Source organism: Myotis yumanensis, unplaced genomic scaffold (genome assembly GCF_028538775.1).
Source record: "Myotis yumanensis isolate MYYU_CA2020_CCGP unplaced genomic scaffold, mMyoYum1.0.hap1 SCAF_14, whole genome shotgun sequence".
NCBI lineage: Eukaryota > Metazoa > Chordata > Mammalia > Chiroptera > Vespertilionidae > Myotis > Myotis yumanensis.
In genome coordinates this window covers 14,652,553-14,678,197 of record NW_027223765.1, presented here as the reverse complement: position 1 = coordinate 14,678,197, position 25,645 = coordinate 14,652,553, and the positions used below count along the sequence as shown (strand labels likewise).

The following is a 25,645-nucleotide window of genomic DNA, read 5'->3' as shown; positions in this document are numbered from 1 at the left end:
GCATTTTTAAATTAGGGGAAACTATTACTCAATTGTTCTTTTTCTCTTTTGCAATCCTTTTACAAGAAGGTTGAGAGGATATTTATTTTGTAAATTTTCCAACCTCTAAAATATTGGAAGAGGAAAACAAAGCAGGCAGTATTTATTTGCCTTTGTTCTGTTTTTTTGTTTTGTTTTGTTTTGTGTGTTTTTTTAGATCGAGAACAAATAGCAAAACAACAGGAAGTGGCAGATAAACCAAAACACAAATGAACTATAGAAATGATCCCTGAAAGTATAGTCTTCCAAAACACAAATAATGTTACTATATAACCAGTTGACTAGGTAGTATGTGGATTAGGGAGGGGGCACTTTGGAAAAAAATTTACTTAGAAGCAATTTTAAAAAGAGAACGAAATGTGCCAGGGCTAAGACATATGAATATGTTAGGTTTTGGTCTATAAAATGTTGAGGTTGAGAATTGGAGGGTAAATCACTCACTTTTCTTTTGTTCTTGCTGTTAGAAAGATCTAAGCCATTTTGAAAAGTAAGAGCTTTGAAAATGTGAAAGATTGCAGCTTCAGATGAAGTATCTCCTCAATGGAATGTGATGTGAAAAAGAAGGGTAGCTATTAACTGTTTTGTATATGAGTCTCATTCATAAAAAGAAGAATTATTGGATAATACAGAAAGATTGTTTCCCATACAAGTCAGAGCACTAGTTGAACCATAGATTTCTGGGGCCCAAGAAATTATGATTCACTAGGTTTGGGGCCCAAGCATATGCATTTCTCATGGGTTCCCCGGTGTTGTTGATATTGCTGGTTTTTTTTGGGGGGGATATACTTCTCTCTGTAATAATATGAAGACCACTGACTATTTCTAATGCATCAAGTTTCACTTAATATATGCCGGTCGTTGAGTTGGACTTCTGTGCATTACAACCTACACAGCCTCTCTATGATCTTGAGGCAGATCATGGACCCTCTTTGAGCCTCAATTTCCTCTTAGAAGAGTAGGTTACCCTGTAGGATCAGTGGTGTGCGAGGGCTGCCTATGATTACTGCACTAGAGCCACTTGTTAAATGTTCTGGAAATCTGTGAGTGATTTGTTTCAGATTCAGTATCTTGAAGTTGGCCATGGTGGGAGTATTTGTGTCACAGGAATAAGGGAGCCTTACAAATCAGGCATTTAACATTTTTTATCTCTTTTTATTTTTCGGAGAGCTGGTTTATGAATAGACCACTGATAGAGCACTATACTATGAAATTTTGTGTCAGTATCCATTTCTGCAAAAAAAAAATTGTTGCCAGAAATGAATAAATGGAAAGTGTTCCCTAAATGCCTGTATTGGCATTTTTAATTTAGCAAAGAGATTTAGTGACACAGAAACATTATTTTTGAGAAAAGAAGTTTTGTTTATATTTCTTATATGCATTTGAGAAATGTAAAGAATGCTAAGTGCACAGAGGGTAATGGTTACATGTTCATATTAATTTTTGCTAGCTAATAAGATGTGGCTCATTCTAATGTTACTGTAAAAATGTTTATGGGTTTTCCAGCTACTGAAGTGGTCTAGACCTGGGGTTTATTGCTTAGATTCATTTTCCTCGAGAATCTTACAGAACTAGTATGATCGGACAATAGAATGTAATAGAAATAGCTGTGCACTAAGAGGTCTGGGTTTCAGTCCTGGCTGTGCCATCAACTGAGTAGTGGCCTGAGACAAATGATTTCTCCCCTCTTCACTTTAGTTTCCCCTATGGAGAAAACAATGTGTTTGAACTCGATAATCTTTTAAACTTTTTTTTTCACCCTAAAATTCTCTTATTTTATTGAGGCCTTCATTAATTAGCAATAAAACCTGCTCTGGGCCACCTTTTGTATCTTTCACCCAGTCCCCCTTTGCAGAATGATTGGACCACAGACTAAATTGATATAGCTGCATGAATCTGACCTGATGGCTGGAGAAGTCTTTGCTATAAGACGAATGCAGGTCATGTGTCAAGTCCTGTGTCCTCACTTGTAGTGTTGGTTTCTCCCATTGCTCATTACTGTTTTACATGCGCAGTCTTCTAAAGATGCAAGTCATTTTGCATTGGGATTACTCATCCAGCACTTTAAAATAATTTCATCTATAAAAAAGAGAATATTTATTGGTTTAAATGAACTTGCTATCAGGATCAACTTTCCATATTTATTCCTATGAAAATGTACGTATTTTAGAGTTAGTGGTATCTTATAATAGAGAAAATGCAGTATTTGCTAGTATCCATAGTAATGAAATGATGGAAAATAGAGATGTAGAAAAATGGCATAGATATATTGAATTATCTGTATTTGAATGCAATATTCATGTTAATACTAATGAACAGCAAGGAAATTATATTAAAGAAAAGCAGTTGCATTATTTCACAATGAATATTCTGAGAGCAAATTCTGTTAAAGTATCCCATTCACATTCATCATCAAATCTCCTATGTTTGGATTGCAAGACTGAAAACTAATAGACATGAAGAATGACTTCACTCCATGGAAAATCTCTAGTTACAACTATGTTTTGGATGAATACATTGCACTGTGTGTCTTGTTGGAAATACCTTATAATGTCTTCATCTTGAGAATTCTCAAGGAACTTTATTGTGTTGTCAATCAAGCAGTATTTACAGAGTACCTCTGTTGCATGCCAAACTGTGGGCTGAAGATTCAGTGGTGAGTACATTTAGAGAAGGGCCTTGCTACAGCAGAGCTTATGTTTTCCTCGACAAAATAGGATGTCAGTTAAATAGTTACATGATTTTATATGAAATTGCAACTATACGTGCAACAAAGGATCATGGAACTAAGAGTCTTTGCAACATGGGATGGTACCTAGTTAGGACAATGAGCAAGGCATCTCTGAGGAAGTGGTAGTTGAGCTAAGATCAGAAGGAGGAATAGGTTTAACTAAGTGAGGAAGGACAGGAAGAACATTCCTGGTGGAAGGAACTTCATGTGTGTAGGACTATTGGCTGGAGGCAGCATGGCAAACATAAAGGGTTGAAAACAAGGCCAATATGGTTATAGCAGAGAGAAGGAGTTGGAGTAAGGAGCAGTATGAACTAGAAACATGGAGAGGAATAAGGTGATGATCCCTTTGTATATCAGGTTAGGAGCTTTGTTTTACCCTAAGAGCAATGCAGAAGATCACTAAATAGTCACAAACAGGAAGGTAACATAGAATTTGTTTCAAAAAGGTAACACCAGCTGCATAGTGGAAAGAAAGGATCCCATGTGATCAGGGAACAATCAGAGTAGGAATAGGTAAAAAGTGATCTGGTAGAAGAATAAGAATTAGAGAAGCAGGCATGAGAATTAATAATTGTGGTGTTGGAACAATTATGTGTGGTGAAAGATGTCTTTTTTCATATGCATTTATTTTCCAATTAAAAAGCAAGGACTTAAGAGACAAACAAATGAACTCCAAAAAGAAACGATGAAGTAGCACCAAATAGGACCCAAATCATTGATTTTTAGTCTCTTTTTCTTACCTAGTCATGAGTGGATCATCAATATAATATTAAATATTGAGTGGCTACAATATTAAAAGCACTAAAGGCAAATACAGTGGACCTTGAACAACATCGAGTTAGGGACACTGACTCCCACCATGTAGTTGAATATCACATATAACTTTAGACTTCCCCAAAACTTACCTACTAATAGCCTACTGTTGACCAGAAGCCTTACCATAACATAGTCAATTAACACATATTTTGTATGTTATATGTATTATAGACTTTATTCTTACCATAAAGCAAGCTAGGAGAAATGTTATTAATATATTAAGAAAATCATAAGGGAGAGCAAATACATTTATAGTACTTTACTGTATTTATCGATACGATAAATTTATATCATCTGTTCACAAGATAAAGTATTTATCAGTATCTGTATCAATATTGTCATTATAATGCAAAACACTGTAAATGTTATATGTATAACTAACAATAGACATCAAAAATGAAAAGGTATTGTGAAAAAGAAATTCATGTTTATTTACAGGTTTAATGATCCTTGCATTGATAACCAGGAAGCAGCAATATGATTGCTTTTTGATAGTCTAGTGTAATTGATATGATTGCTGCAGTAGCAGTAAGAAAATCTCTAAACATTTTCCCAATATGTTTATTGAAAAACTTCCATGTATAAGTGGACCTGTGCAGTTCAAACCCATGTTGTTCCAGGGTCAGCTGTATAATGAAAACTAACACTCCAGTTGATTATACAATTATGTTCAGGGAATTGTTATCAGTTAGAGACTATGGGTGCAACACTTATATGCCTTTTATGCTTATTTCAAGAAGAGAAGATGGAAGTGGAGGAAGATAGATTTGCCTTAATCCACTGAGGATATCGCAACATTTTTGGACAAAATAAAATTTTCGTAGTATAATTACTGTTCACATATTAAGCTATATTTCCTCCTTCAAATAAATTGGAAACATATTACTGTAAACATTCCCTTGAAACACATTGAAATTATTCTTAAAAAATAAAACCACACATTTAACATAATGGACAGAATTATAAATGTAAAGAAAATTCATTAATGTGTTTATATTTTTCATGTGAACAATACCTTTTATCTAATCATTTTCATGACTTATAAATTTTAACAAGTACAATGCTCTTAGAAAGCCCTAGCTAGACTGGCCCTCATGGCTCAGTGGTTGACCATTGACCTATGAACCAGAAGGTCACAGTTCAATCCCAGGTCAGGGCACATGCCCAGATTGCAGGCTTGATCCCCAGTGTGAGATGTACAGGAGGCAGCCAGTCAATGATTCTCTCTCATCATTGATTTCTCTCTCTCTCTCTCTCTCTCTCTCTCTCTCTCTCTTCCTCTCTCTCTCTCTCTCTCTCTCTCTCTCTCTCTCTCTCTCCCCTCACTTCCTCTCTGAAATCAAAAAAAATATATCAAAAAAAACAAAGCCCCAGCTGGACATTGCCCCCACTTGCACATAGTTAAGTAATCTAGAGCTAGTAACTACATTGTGCAGCTGCATAGTAAATTGTCCTGTTCAATGTGCAACGATGCTGCTAAGGCCACCTGAAGCAGAATGAAGGCAAAGGAGGGAAACACTTGGGTAGGTGCACACCTATTTCCAGTCATCACCAGAAGATCAGGAAGTCAGCTCCCCGCCCTTCATTTTTCTCTGTAAATGTTCTCCTGCTCAAGCTCTGACGCCCTATCATGGCTCCCTTGAAATTGAGGCTGTAAATGTCACTTCAACATTTAACAACAGATGAGAAACACCCACAATGAAAAGGGAACAAAGTAGGAGTGTTTTTTGCTCAACAGCTAAGGGTCTACCCAGGCTCATCTCCTGGAATTGTACCCAACCCCGTGGTTAAGGTGAGCACTGAGTGCTGAGCAGGAAGAGCTGACTCAGGTGCCATCAGTGCAGAGTCCATTACACGTAGTGTCAGACAATTTTGACAAATGCATCAACACAATCAAACCTTTTATCAATTTAAAAGGAACCTTGTCACAGTAATCTGTCAGACTGTTCAGATACAACAAAGGAAAACAAGTCGTCATGCACTCTGGGGTAACCGAGTAAATAAGAAAAATATGACTGGAATTTTTTTTTTTTTTTAGTTCTTTCTTACTGTGTCATAGGAGATTTAAAAGTTCCCTCTAATAAGACCTGAGGAAATTTATTAGGAGCTTTCTTCTGCAAGTCGGACTCAAATTACGCAGCTGCTCTGGAGGTGTCATAAATCCGGGTGGTGGCAGGTGTGAGTAGGAAGTGAATGTGCGGATCTTTGACCCCTGCCTTTGTGCAGTTTAAATGAGAGAGTGCCTTGAAGGCCCAAGCTAGATGTTTGAATTCATTGAGTCAGCATGGAGCTGACACTTGGCTACGTATATTAATTCAGATTCAGGTACAGTTATATTTGCTAACTATATATTGTAAGCCAGACCTAGTTTGTAATTAGTAAATGCTTATTGTTAATAAATTTTGTATCTATGTGTATTATTAACAACATTTATTGTGTTAGTATTACACACCATGTACTCTGCTAAGTTTTTATGCTATCTTATCTAATGCTCAGAACAACCCTATGAAGTGGGAGCAATAATTACCGAGTGATAATTGAGTAAACTGAGGCTCTAAGGCAGTGATTCTCAACCTTCCTAATGCCTCGACCCTTTAATACAGTTCCTCATGTTGTGGTGACCCCAACCACAAAATTATTTTTGTTTCTACTTCATAACTGTAATTTTGCTACTGTTATGAATCATAATGTAAATATCTGATATGCAGGATGTATTTTCATTGTTAAAATTGAACGTAAAGTATAGTGGTTAATCACAAAAACAATATGTAATTATATATGTGTTTTCCGATGGTCTTAGGCGACCCCTGTGAAAGGGTCATTCGACCCCCAAAGGGGTCGTGACCCACAGGTTGAGAACCGCTGCTCTAAGGGTTAATGGTCCGGTCCAAGTGTACACAGCCCCCAGGATTCACAACCCAGCTCTGACTTCAAAGCCCTTATTCATCACCATTACAGCATTAATTTAATGAGAACAAGGGTAGCTTAAGTCACAGGTTCTCAAATCCATGGCTGCTCATGAGAATCCCTTGAAGAGCTTTAAAAGTACTGATGCCTGAATTTCATTCCCCGGGCGTCTGATGTAACTAGTATGCGGTCAGCTTAGATACTGAAGTTTTTAAAAGCTTGCTCAGGTTATTCTAATATGAACAGGTTTGAGAATCCCTTGAGTCAATGCTGCCCACACTAATCAGCAAACATAATTCTATCCTTCATTGAAACTTCCTTGCTCTGACTTTCATAGAATCTGGAAATTTCATAGGAGTGCCAATTTGATTTTAATTAATCATAAGATTTAATAGTAAATTTTATTAAGACAATTTTAGAATGAATTAGGCTTTCTGATTACCAAATGGAATATTTAGATTTAGATGTGAAAAATAAAGCCCTGGTCTCCAAGAGTGCTTTAAGAATGCACCTGGTAGGATCTCACTTTCCTTCCTCACATAATTTTTATAAGCCAAGTATCTTCTCTTCAACATTTCACTTGTTAATAATATTTGTATTTAATTGATGATGAAGCAGGATGCCATTTCTATTTTGACATATTATTAAACATATATATATACTCATATTTGTCATACTAACTATAGTCTAGGGAATATAAATCTAGTGAATCTTAAACAAATAATCAGCATTTGTAGGACATCCACAAAATTATTGTCCCACTGATTCATCATCCATTCATTCTTATTGTTTTCACTACTTTGGATGAAGATTCTGCTGAATGTCCATGATATTTGAAAAGCGATTTATTTGCATTGCTGATAGCTAATAAAACTTTTTCATCTTTATCCTAGAAACTGTGAAGAATAAAAATGAAATCACTGAGCACACCAGTTAACTGTAGTTACTATGTTGGTGGTAGTACACACAGGAAAAGGGGGGATGGGAAAGAGAATGATCAGCTCTCTCTGGGTGTGCCAATTAAAGTCCTGAGGCCTGGGAGAAGTTGAATTCCAAGCAGATTGTCTCTGTGCATGAAATTTTGAGGAACTTAGGGTTCAGGGGCAGGTCTATGGCAAGTTCAGATGGCATCTTGGGTTTCAGGGTGCCCAGTGATCTTCTAATTGTCAATACAGCTGACTCTTTGTAGTCCTTATTTTATTTGATCTCTCTGTTACTTGACCCTGTTGGCCTCTTCTTTACTCTCAAGACGTTCTTCTTCCTTGGTTATCCTGTCCGTCTTTCCTGGGTCACTGCCTAGTTTTGGGGAGATTCTTCTTCCCAGCTTATTTTCCTCTGCCGGCCCCTTGTTGAATATTTTGGTGTTTTCCTGTCTTCTCACTTCAAAAACGATCTATTCTTCTCTACTTAATTTCAGCTTTTCTGATGACTATTAAATCTATATCTCTAGCTCATATAGACATGTTTCTTCTAGTTCTAGATCCATATCTCATTATTCCCTGTACAATTCCAAATTTGAATCTTAAAAGCTATGAAACTCAATGTCCTATAAAGACTATACCTGGACTTGTTTCTTTTTCAATGTTTCTTTCTCTATGAATGGCACCATTATCCATCCAGTCACTGAGATTAAAAACAAAAAACAAAATTTGTAGTCATTCTTCTCCCCAACCTAGAAACAGTTCCCAAGGTGCATAGATTCCAATTGCTTGGTGTTTATGATATCCAGCATCTCTTCTGTTTCACAACTGCCATCGTTTATTTGCTTATTTAATCAAAAGTACTTATTGGATATCATCCATTTGCCAATTACTGCAGAGAGGTTTAAGACGGGTAAGTCTCTGCATAGAATTTGCATTTTAATGGGGAGAGACAATACATGAATGAATGAATAATTGAAGAAGGTAACATAAAAAGGGTTAAATGCCATGAAAAGGAGGTTGTCTATATAGACTAGGAGGTTACTCTTGCCTGGGTGACCTTGAGATGGAATATCAATGTCAAGAGAGAGTCAGGAATATATTATTCAGGAAGAAGAGCATTTCAGACAGATGTCAGAGAGCTTGTACAAAAGTCCAAAGGTGGGAATAAACTTAATGTATTTGAGGAACACAAAGGTCAGACAGAATAGTAACTAAAGAGAGATGGAGATAGTAAGAAAATGAAGTTAAAAGAAAAAAAGAGCTATACCAGGGCTAAATCAGCAAAGTTTTGTTTCCCAGATTTTGGATTTTTTTCCTAATTTATTTCTTTTTATAAGAAAGGATATTTTTGCTATTATATAGAGAGTGGATTTGGGGGAGTATAAGAAAGTCAAGCAGATGAACAAAGAGACCATTGTGAAAATCCAAGGAGGAGATGGAAATGGCTTGGAGTAGGATTGTGTGGTAGAGGAAGTTAGTTGTGATGAATACAGTATGTTTTAGAGATAATTCTGACAGAAATTACTGATGAATTGAACATGGCAGTGAGATTAAGCTAAATAAAAATTAGGGATAATTCTCTGATTTTGGCTTTATAATTTAGAGAGAGTATAGAGTCACTTAATAAAATAAGGAGAATTGTAGAAGGAGTAACTTTGGATGGAGATAAATCAAGAGTTCTCAGACTTGTTAAGTTTTCGATCCTCTTTGACATCTAAAATGAGATACAAGTTGGCAGTTAGATATATGACTGAATTTCAAAGCAGGGTTTAGATTAAAATACATAAAAAAGGAAACATTGAAAATTATGAATGGCATTTAAATACATTGTATTGATACAGTAATATAGTACCTAATATGTGCTAAACATTATTCTAAATATTTTACATGTAAGTACTTCATAGAACATGTATTAACTAATTTATAGTTCATGACAGCCCCATTTAATAGCTGAAAAAAATCAGTGACACAAAGAAGTTAAGTACTTTCCCAAGGTCACACAACCAGTAACTTGTCTAGTCCAGTGTTTAAGGAGTTTGGTTTAATAGTTTCTGCTTTTAGTTATGATTCATACATAGGGTACGTATATAGTAAGAAAAGAAAAGTGGTCACACAACTCAAGATTCTGAGGTTCTGAGATGGGGAGAAGCCAAGAAAAGGGTTTATAAAGGAATAACCAGCAAGACAGAGGAAATACAGAAGAGCAGAAAAGTGTGATATTATAGAAGCTGGGAGAAGAAAGTATCTCAAGGAGGCAGAATAATCAAGCATGTTGAATACTAGTGAGAAGTTAAGAAATGTACCAACAGAAAAGTTACATTTGGATTTGGCAACATTAAAGTCATGGGCAAGCTTGACCAGGACAGTCTTTGTAGATGAGTAAAAACTAAGCCCCTTGGTAGGCCTTCTTCAGGCTCATTACCTGACCAGCCTTCCAAATGGAAATGCCTGTCTCTTCTTTGTGCCCAAACTATATCTAAATAGTTAACTTTTCTAAAAATTTTCCCACTGGTTTTTTGGTTCATCCTCCCTCCCTCCTTCCCCCCCTTCCTCCCTCCCTCTCTCCCTTTCTCCCTCAATTCCTCTCTCTATCATCTATCTATCTATCTATCTATCTATCTATCTATCTATCTATCTCTGTCCATGTCACTATCTCTATCTCTCTATCACCTATCTATCTCTCTTTATATATCTCTGTCTCTATTTCTATATCTACATCTCTGTCTCTTCAATTATCTCTCTCGCATTTCCCTCACACCTTTCTTAACTATAAACTTTTGAGGACAGTAGACTTCTCTCATTTATTTTTAAATGCCAGTGCTTAGCACAATTCCAGGTATTTAAGTCGTAACTGATAAATATTTAATGACTGAATCAAATCTGCATTCATTACTAATATCAAAATGATTTTATTGGACTTATAAAGCTTGTTCCAAGGTAGACTTGGAGTTCATACTGGGAGATATAGGAAGCAGGATTTTATCTTAGACACCGCACTCAAAGTTGTTGTGACACAAAGCATGCCGTGAAAGAAGCAATGCGGGGACTATGAAGATCTTTTACTGTGTAGATCCCAAGAAGAGTCTTGGAGGGAAGTCTCAGGATAACATGGAGTGTATTCGAAGACATAAATAAGATCAGTACTTTGCTTACTCACTCAGTGTTGCTCCTGAGACAGGAAATAGCCATTTATTCTTGCCTGAGCTATAAAGTTTCGGCTGTCGAACAGATCACATATGCCACTGACTGCTAATGCTGCACGTAACACCAAGTAATCTGTGCTCATTGGATGGTGTTTGCTGAAAGTTATTTTGGCTCTGGAATTTTCCTACAGATTTCTCTCTGCAACCAAATGACTTGTGGGACCACAATATAAGAGACTATTGAAAAACACACATGAAAGTGTTCCCTGGAAATATGCCTCTGTGTATCTGTCATCAGAAAATTGGCAGAAGTATGATGATCTGCATATGTTACTTAATCACAGGATCCAGGATAAGTTATAGTTGCAATTTATTCTTAAAACAAAGTTTAAAAACCATCTGCTTTGCTTTTTTATCTGTTACCGTATTTATGCTATATCAAACACTGTGGTGTCTCTTGATAAATGAGAACTTTATTTTGTGCCATAAATATGCCCCTGCAATTTTTGTAAGTAGATTTGCTATTTAGTGTATAAATCAATATTAAATGCACTCATTTTAAGTGTAGGACTTCATGAGTTTTGACAAATATATGCACCTACCTAGCCAACACAACAATCAAAATATAAAACATTTCTGTCATCCTGAAAGCCGTTTAAAAATACAATCATAGACTAGGAAGTTCACAATTAAAAGTCACCCTACTTAAGAAAACAAGGAGCTAGCATCATACCATGAGCATGGCAGAGAATTTTGAGTCAGTTGTGGGTTCTAATTAACCACTTACTAGTTGTGGAGGCTTGGTTGAGTCATTTAGACCACTTGAATCTATTAGGGACTGATACATATTAAACCCTTAATAAATGTTAGTTATTGTTGCTCACTTCTACAATGTCAAAAATCGTTATTGCCATTCACATTTATATAACTAAATTAAGTAGAGTTCACCTGTAATTGTAAGGGTTCAGCATTCAAAGCATGTACGGTATTTTGGTGTTGATATTACTTCTGTCTTTTTTAGCTCTACATAACCATGAACACATATTATCTTGTGCTATTTTCAATCTTGCTGCTATCTGTTGTGTACTGATATATTCTTACTATAAACATTCAAAGTATCAAGATAAATACATACAATTTGGGTTCTGTCTACAAGATGGAAAATAAAAGATATGCAAACAATTTAAAAGCATTTTTAGTTGTAGTGTATAAATATGACATAATGATATGCATTTTGCTAATAAAGTGGAAGTTTTAGAATCAAATTGATGCCAAACATTTTGACTCTTGAATATAGTAAAGCTCTTTAAAACATTTTGGGTAATCTTAGTCACTGTGCATAAATTAATGCTATGCTAATATCACTTAGATTTGATTGTCGAATGAACAGAAACGGTTGAGTTTGGTTTTAGCTTGAATCCGTTTTTATTAACTACATTTTTATACAAAGTCTATGCTTAAAATGTGTTTCCTCAGTGTATTTAATAATGTTTTAAAAAATATTTTCGCTAACGAGAGACCTTTATTTAAATAATTGCACTAAAGTTAGAATCAGGGTCACAGATGCTTAAATAATATCAATTACTGAAATATTCTTTCATCAATATATAAATTCAGGGCATGTCAAACTTGGTTTCGGTTGACTTCTTTCTTGGAAAATACAGAGATCCTGTTATTCCAGGTCTCAGTACAGAGAGCCCTGTTCTTTTTACATCTTGATGAAGACTCCTCTGGGTTCCACTGTCAAATCTATCATTTTATTAGCTATGGGCCTTTGCTTTGCGGGGCCTCCGTTTCACTTTCTATAAGATGGATGTAGTAATGGCACCTCGCATTTAGGGTTGTTAAGAGCATTAAATGAGTTAATACCCAAAATACATTTGGGTATTATAAGCATTGGGTATTGTCAGCTTATAATGCTTATAAGCATTTTCCCATTATAAACTGAAATTAATTTGCTCTCGGTATGAACATCCTGCATGAAGCTAGTGGTCATGTGATCCAATGATTTCCCGCTCTATACTGAAAGCGTACATCACAACGTTATTACCACAAGTCCTTTCCAGCTCTGGAGTTCTATGATTCTGTACCTCTAGACTCTATCTTCATAAGCACAATTGCCTTCCATCATTCAAGACATAGACCTTGGTTATTCATAACTGCTGCCCTGCACAAGAGTTTTCAAAAACAACTGAGCCCGACATTGATTTGTTACCTTAAAAAAATGGAACCTTGCTGGTTCTTGCACAGGAATCTTAGCAAAGCAACCAAGTTTAAGTTAGCAAGCCAACCTGTTTCACCAATTCCTGCTTCGACAGCACAGGGCAAGCCAGAGACACAGTCGGTGGAGGATCTGCATGTCTCAACAGAGGACCATGGCGCACTCACAGGGTGAACGGGGTGATCGCTACAATTACCTGTGTGCTTTACTGGATAAAGTGTCCTTGGGATGCATTCGTGACCACAAACCAGAAAACAATTGTAAGCAGTGCAAGTAAAAACGAGAAATGAGGTTATCAGAGAACTGTTAAAGGGTCCCCCAGTTTGAAAATGAAAAAGAGGAGTCATCTTGCCCTAATAATTGATGACACCTCTGAGGAAGGGAAAGGAGGCATATTTCCAGGGAACACTTCATGCCAGGCTCACTTTGTCGGGGCAGAAAGTGATCTTCTGAGGGCCCTGAAAGAAACACTGAGCCCTTGCTTCTGTATCACTGTGTGTGAACTCTGTTTTACTCTAGCTATAAAGCGAAAGGGCAGAATGGAGTAGGTTACAGCTTCACACTATTCTGTGTAAGATGAATGCATCCATGTTCATTGCATGTTTGAATTCCAGTGAAAAGGACAATGCAGTAAGAGCTGGCCTTTTACAGGTGCTCTGTGCCACATACTGTTACAAGCACCTCATAGGTAGAGCGATCCACTCTTCCTGGCTTGTCCCGGACTTTCCCACTTTCAGCATGAAAGTCCCACATCCTGGCGATGCCTCTATTCTGGGCAAACTAGGACTCGGCTTAGAAGAACTGTACTCAACATTTGTTAATCGTTTTTTGGAAACTGCTACTTTAAGGGAAAGGACATGTAAAATGAAACCAATGTCATCATAAGCCAGTCATTTTCAACCCGTGTGCCATGGAACACTGGTGTGCGCAAGAATTTTGAAAACATGCAATACCTGACTATTTAGTCAGGGCTACTGACCTCTTTTCTCTTAGATTGTCAACTAAAAAAATAACTGCCAACATAACAATAGCTGTCTTCTAATATTAAACATTAAAATAAATATGAGCTGTATGTACATTTAGGACACATTTATAAAAACAAGAAAGATCATGATTTTCCAACCCACTTATTACATACTAGAGGCCTGGTGCATGAAATTTGTGCACTCAGGGAGGTCCCTAAGCCTATTCAGCGCACTCTTGCAGTTTGGGAGCTCTTGGGGGATGTCTGACTGATGGCTTAGGCCCACTTGCGCCTAAGCCGGCAGTTGGACATCCTTAGCGTTGCCGCAGAGGTGGGAGAGGCTCCTACCATTGCCACTGTGCTAGCCAGCCATGAGCCCGGGTTTTGGCTGAGCTGCACTCCCCCTGTGGGAGCGCACTGACCACGAGGGGGCAGCTCCTGCATTGAGTGTCTGCGCACTGGTGGTCAGTGTGTGTCATAGCAACTGGTCGTTCCACCGTTCGGTTGATTTGCATATTAGCCTTTTATTACATAGGATAGTTCAGGGTTGTGGGTGGCTGGAGACGCTCCCAGCAGCTCGGGGCACAAGATGAGAACCAGCACTGGACAGAATGGCTGTCCATTGACAGGCGCATCACAGAGGCTGGGACACTCACAGAGGCTGGGACAATTTAGACACCTGACTTCCCCTCACATGCACATCTTTGGGATGTGGGAGGAAATCAGAGTCTCCGGAGAAAACCCACACAGACATGGGGAGAATGTGCAAACTCCACCGTTGTTTGCTTGATTTTCTTTAGGGGATCTAGGTCATGGTTTACAAATCATGTAGTAAACATGCAGTGAAAATGGAGAGAAATACACCTTGGTGCTATCCTTCTCTAGCAGCTCACACCAAGTATTCTATATTAAACAGAAGAAATGTAGATATAGTTGGGGTGCTAAGGAACCACTAAAATAAATAAACTTTTGAAAGTATGCCTGAATGTACATTGTTCTGGGTTACCTTCATGAAGTCTGAAAGTGACTTTAGAATTGGTATACATTTTCTTGGATTCTTGGATCTACAGCAACCCAATACATACAATCTTGCTATTAATGTGGTTATAAATGGGAGAAAAAAATCTACATTTACACTGAAAACTCCTTGAACCCCTGCTTCTCTTGCTTGCTGAGACCGAAGCCTCGGGGACAGCAGCCGCTTGTTTGGGGGACACCACATTTAGCTCATCTCCGATGTCTGATGTTTAACCCATTCGTCCAGAAAGCTGTGGTGGGTAGCCTTTGCTCTGCAGCCATTTTCTCTGGAATGCTTTTGGCTCTGCTTTTGGCCAGAAAAACTGAGAGTTAAGGCTTCCACAGGATGTAGGTACGCTTGGCCGGGATTTTAGACGGGGCAGTTCTCTCTCTCTCTCTCTCTCTCTCTCTCTCCCTGGGTTGGCACAGCCTGGTGAAATTGTTGAGCTGCCGCACTTCAGTCATGGTGCCCGCCCGATGGCTCGAGGCCAAGTTTGCTATTTGGCAATGAGCAGCCAGACAAGCAGCTGGTTATTGCAGAGCATCCAAGCAGCGAGCGTGGGGCCGTGACTCTGGTGCCAGATCCTTCGACCCAGTTAGCAACTGAACCCGGGAGGCTTCCCCTGCCTCTGCTCCCGCCTGGTGGGCTTTGCCCAGGACAGCGTGGTCTCCAGCACGTTGTCCTGCCTGGGCCTTGAGCGATGGCGTCTGCCTGGAGGAGGATGCTAATAGACCACCTGAAGCTGAGGGACCACTTGGCAGCTGTGCCCGACTCTGTGGGGGCCCTGGCCAGAGCATGCTTTCACTGGAGGCCGGCTGCAAGAGGGCAGACTCGGTCCGAGCTGCTGGCATTCCACGCCAGCCGGGGCGAAGAAGTGACAGCCCGCTGGCATCTGCCTTGGGCCCCGCTGGCATCTATTTTGCGCTGTGCTTTGTGAGAAGTGCTGAGGCTGAAGGGCCTGGGGAGCGAACTTGTCAAGAAGAAATGGGCAGGAGGAGAGGAGGGAAGAGAAACTGGGTCAGGAATTACTCCTGTAATCCAGGATGATGACCTTAGCAATGGGTGAGCAGGGTCCTACTGCACATTCTCTGTGCATGCAAAGTGGAAACCGTGCGTTTCTTAGGCTTTTTAGGCTTCCTTTTCTGCCAGGACTTCTGGACCCTGAGGATGGTTTGATGTTGGCCTTTGGGAGAGAGAGAGAGCCCAGCTTTTTTGAGGGGAGGCCCTTGCCCCCCGTAGGTGTTCCCCTCCTGGGGTCTGGCACCATCTGCATGTTGCTGCAGCTGCTGATGGATTTAAATGGAGTTAGCAGGAGTTGGGCACAGCATTTTTGGAAAGCAATCATCCCTCTTATTTTGTTGGGGTGGGAGTGGGGAGCAGCAACTCTGGCAGGATTATTTTCCCACTGTACTCTAGCAGACACCATAATACCGTTTTCAGCACTGAGCCCTCCATGTCGATTCCCTGGAACTCAGAGAGCTATTCAGAATGGTTCAGTGTGAAGTCTGACAATTTGAACATAGCCATGGGGTAATTCTCAGCATCGTTCAAAGGATGCCTGTAATTTCTCCCGGGGAAAGTTGAAGTCTACTACAATGGTGGATCTATTAAAAATATTGGCACAGAGGAACAAGGGCTCTATTGTGTTTAATTGCTGGGATTCCCGCCTCACCACACAGGACAAGTACCAGCAGGATACTTTCTATGAAACTTGCCTTTTACTCTGAATATCTGATCACTTTCTGGAATGAAGTATATGACTAGCATGTCTACCACTTAATGTAGATGAAGGAAATAGAATGGGAATATAGCTCCAATGTTGTATGCCAACTGTAAAAATTGTTCTCTCTTTTTTTGAAATCAGGTCTGCTAACTTTTTTTTTTATTGGTCATTTGGCCAAGGAACATTATTGTTGTCACTCACCATGTACAACTATCCTTAGGACTGTGCAGGTTCAGACAAAGCAAGCTCACATGCATAGTGTAAGGGTGAAATCTGATATTTGTTTGATTAATAAATACTTCACTCAAAAATAAATTTCACAATATTGGACGTGAGTGTTTTTCTTATTTAGCAATCCATTTCCATTGTCAAACGAATGCATTGGCATGTGGCATTTTTTGTTCACGAATTCAAAGTTAGATAATTTGTGTTTGAGCCTTTAACCCTCTCATTTCCCTCTTTATCTGCTGAACTCCCACTCATACCTAAGAAACCAACTCACATATATTGCATCGAGCATTTCATATTTTTTCTCTAATTTTCACAAAAGTATTTGCCACAACATGCCTCTGTGGTCCCATTCCATCTTATTTATATATTGATGATCACTTTTACCACTCTGTGTTCCAGTTCATTTTGACTATTCATCTTTCCTACTAGACTAGGAGCTGTTTCCTATCCATATTTGCATATATTTTAATTTCAGTGACATTGAATTGTATAATGAAGTTAAAATGATGCTATTTACAGCAAGAACTTTTTTTCAGTTCCAAGTACACAGGTACAGTCCATTAATGTTATTTGCAGAAGTTGTTTCTATAAAGTCACTGCAAACACTGACTCGTTAGCAAAACTGAATCATTGCTCCTAATGCAGTTAGGTATCTGCAAACTGATCACAACATTTTCATCAATTGATCAATACACAACCTTGTTTTATGCGTGTCTCTGTTTAAAGATACCTATTTAATATAAATTGTTAATTCATTAACATGGAACACTTGGCCAACAGTACTATATAACTCATGCCTGACCAAAGGTTATCTAACATATATTTTCTCACTAAGGTGCTGCCAAAAATCCAGAAATAGCAAAACTAAAACCACCAGAACAGTAAAAGAAAGTATTTGGTAAGAATATATGCTGCACATAAGAACAGCTGGCAAAACTGGGAGCTTTCAAATTCAAAGCTGATATGAAGCTCAGACGCATGTTACAGGATGGCCTCTAAAGTGAAAATGAGGAAGTGTTTCAACATGTGCACTGATTGGTTATTACCATGGGAGTTTGCCCAGCAGAGGATTGGTCGGAAGCGATTATCTTTCACTTATCATTTTGGAAAGGTGACAAGTTTATTTTGATTATCAGAGGCATTTACAAGAAATGACCCAAGTTTTAACTCATGTTCATGAAATAAGCTAGATTTAGTTTTGCTTACGTGGCTTAAAAGGTTTTGTATGTTTGGGGGATTTTTCAAGCCTGCTCTGTATTTTATTTTGATTTCAATAGCACATGGTAGCCTTCTCACACTTCGGAACACTAGAGAGCCCTTCAGCATTAGATGGAGGGCCTTTTTTTAAACAGAAAGAAAAGGCACAGAAATGTGAAAAATGTGGCACTAAATAGACCGCCAAGAGGACACTTGTTTATAGTACAAGGCAGAGCGCGGCCTTGTTCAATCTCAGCTGGAGCGTTCGCATCAGACAATTCAGTGTTTCACCTCATTGCACATGTCCACAAATGACCACGAAACCACCGCTGATTTGGGCTTACAAATAAATTTTAGGAAGTAGGTAAAATCACAAATAAAGAGTCTGTGAAAAAAGATGATCAATTATATGATGTATCACTGATACCTAATATGATGCTTCGTCACCATTTGCTTAATTTTAATTGGGTATATGGTGGGGAAGAGAATTAGGAAACTTCATTTCTATGGGGTATTTTATAAAAAGGGACTATAAAATTTTCATTTGAAGTCCATTTTATTTTAAAATTATATGACATCTAAAGCACTCCTTACTTATTGGTAGTGCTTAATTCAGAAAAGAAAATTGAGAGACCCTTTAAAGACATGTTTTCTAGAAGACACTCCACACCCCCTGTCATTTGCTCTAATCTAGAGGGTAATGCAACATGAACCAAAAAGAGAGTATTGAATGCAGAAAGGCACAACCTGAGCACAAATATCTGCACAATGGATTTGCAGCAGCAGCAATGAGCTTGACTGAGAATAGAATATAGATATGCATGTATTATTGATGATAATTCACTCTGGGGAACTTCCCGCTGCAATTTATCCAATCCACTGTGTGCCACTGGATATAGCACATGCATCTTTTTATTCATCCTACGTGGGATTATGAACAGTACCAGAAGGACTCATAGGAAAGTAATGGCCATTTCATAGTAATAGATTTTTTGCTAATAGAAAAAATGGGTATTGTACCTCCAAGACATTATTCAAATAGTGTGCACGTGTATTTGAGGAAAATAAAAAAAATGCAGGCTCTTTTACCTTTAAATAAATATGTTCTATTAAAGAACTAAGTGTTTGTGTAGAAGGTGGTAAAAGAAATACATGGTAAGACATATATCCTGCCATAGCCCTGATAATACAGGGGTTAAGGGTGGCATTGCAAAGGCATTAAACAAGTACATATGGGCAAAAGGGGTGAAGGGAATTCAAAAGTACAACCTTATAAAATAAGTAAGTCATGGGATATAATGTACAGTGTGAGGACTATAGTTAAGACTGTATTGCATATTTGAAAGTTACTAGGATAGTAAATCTCTCAAGTTCTCATCACATACACAAAACATATCAATAACTTTCATACAATAACTTTCGTAAAATAGTGTGGAAAAGATATAATCAGTATGAGAAAACATAGTGTCTTTTGAGATGGACCTTGCATATGGTGAGGCAGAAATTAAAGCATGAACAGCGTTACGAATGGGGCACACAAGGGCACACTTAGAGACAAGTTTCAGTCCAGGTGAGCCAATGTGTGTGGATTATGCAGAATGAGTTGGCAAAGAGGTGGATTTGACTCACTCAAATCAGTGATGTCCTTGACTGTCTTTCTCCACCTTCACATCCAACCAGTTGTCCAGTCCTTTCATGGTTCTCTTTTGGTTTTCTCTTGAGTTTATTCATCCTTTGCTCTTCATCATTCCTACCATTACTTTCATCCAGGTGACTGCTCTCTCTTATTGAGAAGGCCTCTGGACTCTTCTCCTTGCCTCTAACAAAGGCCCTTCAATCTGCACTCTACAATGCAGCTGGAACCACCTCGCATTATGTGACCCAGATAATTTCACCTCGAAGCCCAGAGTCCTTCAAGTGTTCCCATTGTTTTTGCATGTCATAAAGGCCACTGAGGATTAAGTAGGTCACCCATTTCCTTTCCTTCTCCAACCTCACCTCTTACCACTTCTCACCTTGCACTCTCTATCTCAACATTAATAAACTCACCTCAAGTCACTATGATCTGCCTTCAGGCTATTATACCTGCTGTTACCTCTGCTTAGAATACTCTCCCTTCCCCACCACCCTCCTACCCAGGTAACTCCCATTGCACATGATCAGGTGTCAATCCACATGACCATTTCTCTAGAAAGCCCTTCCTGACTCCTCTCAGATTAGACCAGATGACCTTCTGAATTTCTCACATAGTACCGTGTGCTTAGTCCATAGAGAATTAATCCAGAGCGTATTATAACCATATTTTAAAAGTGTTGGCTTCCCTCCAACTAGACCAGTGATGGCGAACCTATGACACGCATGTCAGAGGTGACATGCGAACTCATTTTTTTGGTTGATTTTTCTTTGTTAAATGGCATTTAAATATATATAATAAATATCAAAAATATAAGTCTTTGTTTTACTATGGTTGCAAATATAAAAAAATTTCTATATGTGACACGGGACCAGAGTTAAGTTAGGGTTTTTCAAAATGCTGACACGCTGAGCTCAAAAGGTTCGCCATCACTGAACTAGACAATCAGCTCCTTGCAGACAAGGACTGTATCATATTTACCACTCTATGTTTTTCAGCATAAATTGAATGCATTCAATAAGAGTTACACAGGTCAGTGAAGATTTTTACAGAAAGGATAGTGCTAAAATAGATACATAGTCACAGGTATAAACTATTTTGTATATTATATAGCTATGTAATAGTTACTATACAGTCATACACTCATGGTTAAACTTTTAACTTGAATAGAAATAAGTATATAGAAATAATAAAATAGCTACTACAAATCTTAATAAGACCAATGGAACAAAAGCTGTTTAAACCATTTTGCAAAATATGTATCTTGAGTATTGCCAATTGCCTATGTCTTTTTTGAGTACTTGAATGTAAGGGGTTAAGCCGGATAAGCAAAACATATTATATAACTCTTTATAAACTGGGCTAGGTCTTCTTTTATTCAGTTTCCCTAAAATGTTTTTCTATAATTAATTAATTTTCCTATTGCTTCATGATGTGAGGAAGCCTGGGTGGGGAAGTAAACAATGTGACAGCAATCAAGAGATCTTATTCTGAGCCTGTTACGGTAGGTGAGTTATTTTGACTCTCTGCCGAAGGGGCTGCTGGGATGTTCGATCAGAACTTGCAAGTCTTTTTTATTTTTTATTTTCCCACTGACAAGTGAGTTATTGCAACATTACTAACAGGGAACTTTCTAAGGTCTACTGATAAACACATATCATCTTTTCTTTATTAACCTTAGGAAGTACCATTGACAAGGTTAGTTTGCTTGGCTTCACCATTGTCCCTACCCACCCCTCATTGTTTTACAGTCCAGTGGAAACCTTGTCATGCAATCGGGGTGTTCCCATCAGGAATGCCATCTGACAGAACTTTTCTCAAATTTTTAGGCTTACTTTTTCATTCTCTTTTTTCTCCTACTACCAGATGAACCATTACAGCATCATGTAACATTCACCTGAAAAATAAAGAATGACATTATTTGTTATCTACCTGTTTAGGTTGCCATAAAGATAAATTATATTCTTCTTATAAACTGTCCTCTGTTTCTTAGGCATAGGTGCTTATCATCATGAGGGGTATTCATTCATTCATTCATTCATTCAGTCTTAAACTCATTTAACTGACACCCCCTCCTGCCAGCTATTAAGCCTCTGTGATAGGGGCTGGGAATCAAAAGGGATTAAAGATCCAGCCCATGAGGGCCCTAGATATGAGGGGAGGGACAAAGAGAAGAGAATAATTACAGCAGAGTACTAACTTATAAGTGCATGGTTTCTAATTTAAGACATTCCTTTCTCTGGTGCATTTATGCTATAGAGGCACTTTGAGTATGTGCAACAGAAAATTTGAACCAGACATGTGCTAAAGGGAAGCAAGCATCCAGAAATGAGAGAACCAGAGAATCACAGGGTTAGCGTGAGCCTTTAGACACATCAAATCCAAACTATTTTCTAAAGCTTAAATTCCATTTGAAACCCAAGTGTCAAGGGGTCCACTGGCTTAGCCTCAACATTTCTAATGAGATGTGCTCCCTATCTCAATATATTCCATGTCCCTGTTGATCAACTCATTGCTTATGAGGTATTTTCTTGTAACAAGTCAAAATATATCTTGCCATACAGAGCAAAGCTAGTTCTTCTTCAGGATAACAGGCTTACAAATATAACAAGGTAATTGTCAGTGCCCTTGGGTCTTTTCTCTGGGCTAAATAAAATCGATTCACCATTGGTAGAAGTCTGTTTATTTTCCCAAAGTATTTTCTGAATACACACAATAGAACAGTATTTTTCAGTGTGTCAGTTACAATCAGTGGGTGATGCGATCAGTCTGGCGGGTAAGAATTAGAATAACATAGCATAGAACCAAATATGTAATGTCAGAATGTTTTAAGTGCAAGTATTGTTTTGTGAAGTGTTTATTTCAGATGTCTGTGCACATCTATTTGTGTTTCTGTATATTTATGTTTGTGTACATACTGAATCCTGGATTCAGATTATTCCCTAATGTGAGTTCCAGTAAAAAAAGAAAAAATCTGTAATAATAAAAGCGTAATATGCTCATGGTCATGGGTGCCTGCTGGTGGCCAGAAGGAAGCCTGGGTCCCGGGTGCTGGAGGGAAGCTGGTGCCAGCAGCCGGGGGAAGGAAGGCCTACTCTTGCGTGAATTTTATGCATCGGACCTCTAGTAAAATAATAAAATACCACTGATACAGTCCCACAGGAGATTTCATGCACCTTAGATAAGTGCTTCTCAAATATGAGTGTGCTTACAAATCACCTGGAGAGTTTGTTAAAAACAAACAGTTGTGTCCAGGTTCTAAGTCAGACTGTCTGAGATGCGATGAATTGCATTGGCATTTCCTTATGAATTGCATTTTAATAAATCCCTGCTGCTGCTAACCCATGGAGCCCACTGCCCTAAGAGACACTTGACTCACTCACATAAGGATGGTGTGAGGGCTCAGGTGTCAGTCTATGTAGTAAATGGTTAGTGGTACTTAATTTAGTTAGCAAATTCTTTTACATTTTTAATCCAAACTAAATTCAAATAGACATTTTTATTCGTTTCCCTCACACCCCACTTTGGAGACAGTTGGAGCAATGGGACTAACCCTTGAAGGGGAGTTCAGGGTTAGAGACCCAAACTCCAGAAGGACCTACAGAGAATGTGATTCTCAGGACTTAATCATTTCTATTGGGGAGCCTCTGAGAGAATCTGACCTTTTTAGTTCCCGAACAACTGTACCCCAAACTGTCCTTAATTCACTTGGTGGAGGACTTATACTCTGTGGTGTCAGTGTAAATGCCTTTCTGTTATAATCTCACCATCAGTTCTATCTGACTTCTCCAGTCCTAAGTTGATTCTGCCCCACAGAAAACCCCAATGCAATATGGTACAGAATGCAATATGGTACAGAATGCAATATGGTACAGAATGCAATATGGTACAGAATGCAATATGGTACAGAATGCAATATGGTACAGATGCAATATGGTACAGAATGCAATATGGTACAGAATGCAATATGGTACAGGAAATGTGCTCCCTAGTTGTCTTTTCCAAATGGATCCTTGAAGTACCGAGACAGCCCATTGTGATGTTCTCATTTTGTTGCTGTTTCATCTTGACGTTCAGTCGTCTCTTCTATTTCCTTTCTTGAGCTTCTCGCTTGGCTTTACCTTTCCAGGTGTTCATGAGCCTTCCTATGCTATGGCCCCTCTCCCCGGGACTCTTCCATCACGCAGACAGTAGCAGCGGCAACAACAAAAGGGCATCCCTAGTTTCCCACAATTCCAAACCTGTTAGCAAACTGTAACAACCGCAACAAAGAAGCTTTGATACACACAGATTGGAAAAGGGTACGTGTGGGTAATATTACAACATTATGCCAGAGGAGCTCTAGGAAATATGTGAATCTGCGATATTTTGAGCCATAACAATGAGAAGTCTAAGTAGAAAAAGGGAGTCTCAGCTTTTGAGTTCAAATCTGCCACTTATAAGCCTCGTAAATTGTGGGCAAGTGGCTTAAATTTCTGCGTCACTATTTATTTCTCTTTAAAATGGGGTGATACTGCTTCATGAGGCTAAGTGCTTTACGTGCATGATAAAATATAAAGAATTAGCCTTTGGTGGTTTGGCTCAATGGATAGAATGTCGGCCTGCGGACTGAAGGGTCCCGGGTTTGATTCTGGTCAAGATCACATGCCCGGGTTGTAGGCTCAATCCCCAGAAGGGGGCGTGCAGGAGGCAGCCAATCAATGATTCTCTCTCATCATTGATGTTTCTATCTCTCTCTCCCTCTCCCTTCCTCTCTGAAATCAATAACATATATAATTACACTCAGGGAATTTTCTGTCCCAATTACCATTGTTAATCTGAATCCTGAATTACAGAATAGAATCATTTTTTAGTTTAAATCCCATTCCTCTACAGAGCTTTCTCAATGCTGTTCATATCAGCTTCAGACTGTATCCCTCCTTTTAGACACACTGTCTTCAATCTATGCCATTTATTCATTGAATCTTGTTGTCAGTTCCAAGTATTTAATGATAAATCACTGGCTATTTTCTTACTTGTGCACTGTCATCTATTACCTCCTAATTGGATGGCATATCACATTCTCATTTACCTCTGTTGTACATTTATTAAGCTTTCTGGGCAGTCTAGGCCAAATTGTTGGTGGTTCCCTGGCTCCAGACATAGAGCAGCTACATCTCACTTTTCTGTGGCTTCATAAATGTCAGCTCTGGGATAATGCCACCTGTTCTGCTTTTCCCAACGTTTCCCAGCCCTTAGAATTGGTAGAACACTTAGTTTACCCCTGCTTCTCCAGTTTTTGCAGTGTCAATAAAGCTGTTTTTGATGCTGTGCCGAAATATATATATTCATAGATTGCTACCACAGCTAGGATGTTGAGAATGATAAATCCATTAAGGTAGGAAGGAGGATGGAGTTTGTCGATAGGAGCTCTTTATTTATTTCTTTTGCTTAGAAATACAAAACCACATAAGAAAACTTAAGAACAAAATTGCAAAATTAAACCTGTTTTGTGTGAATTTTTGTGTTCAGTTAGCTATAGCTCTTTAGATATAGGCTTTAATCACTCATTCAACAAGTGTTTATTGAGTTTTTGTTATATAACTGGTGCTGTGTAGGTGTTTGGGTATCAAAGGAAAACAGTACAGACATGGTGATGTCCTTATGGATGATTAAGACCAGTGAAGGGAGGTAGACATGAAACTACCAAAAGTTATGGCAGAAAATCACACGGTATTGAGAGAGTACATGTTGAAGGTGGGGGGACCTCAGGGAAAGGCATAATTAAGGCCTTTGAGACCTTCAAGTTTGTTTTGATTCACGATTGTCTAAAGATTCATTTGCTCAAGACAGTAGAGTTCAGACTGAAGGTTGCTCTCCTTCCAAGTAACCCCCTCTTGCTCCTCTAAAATATCATATTTGAGATTGAAGGGGGACCATATAATCAGGTGGACTAGGCTTTCAAATGAGTGGTTCAGGCCATGGTTACTCTCAGCAGAATGAGAAGCAATTTAAAGCCAGGACTTTGTCCTGAAACTTTATTCTTAAACTTGAGGCCCGGTGCATGAAAATTCATGCAAGAGTAGGCCTTCCTTCCCCCAGCTGCCAGCACCTGGTTCT

General features: G+C 38.6%; 1 protein-coding gene across 12 annotated transcripts in view; it reads left to right on the top strand.

Moving 5' to 3' along the window:
• Window positions 1-25,645, top strand: part of RBMS3 (RNA binding motif single stranded interacting protein 3) — a 1,176,852-nt gene that overhangs the window by 710,111 nt on the left and 441,096 nt on the right. The gene's annotated exons all lie outside the window — the stretch shown is intronic.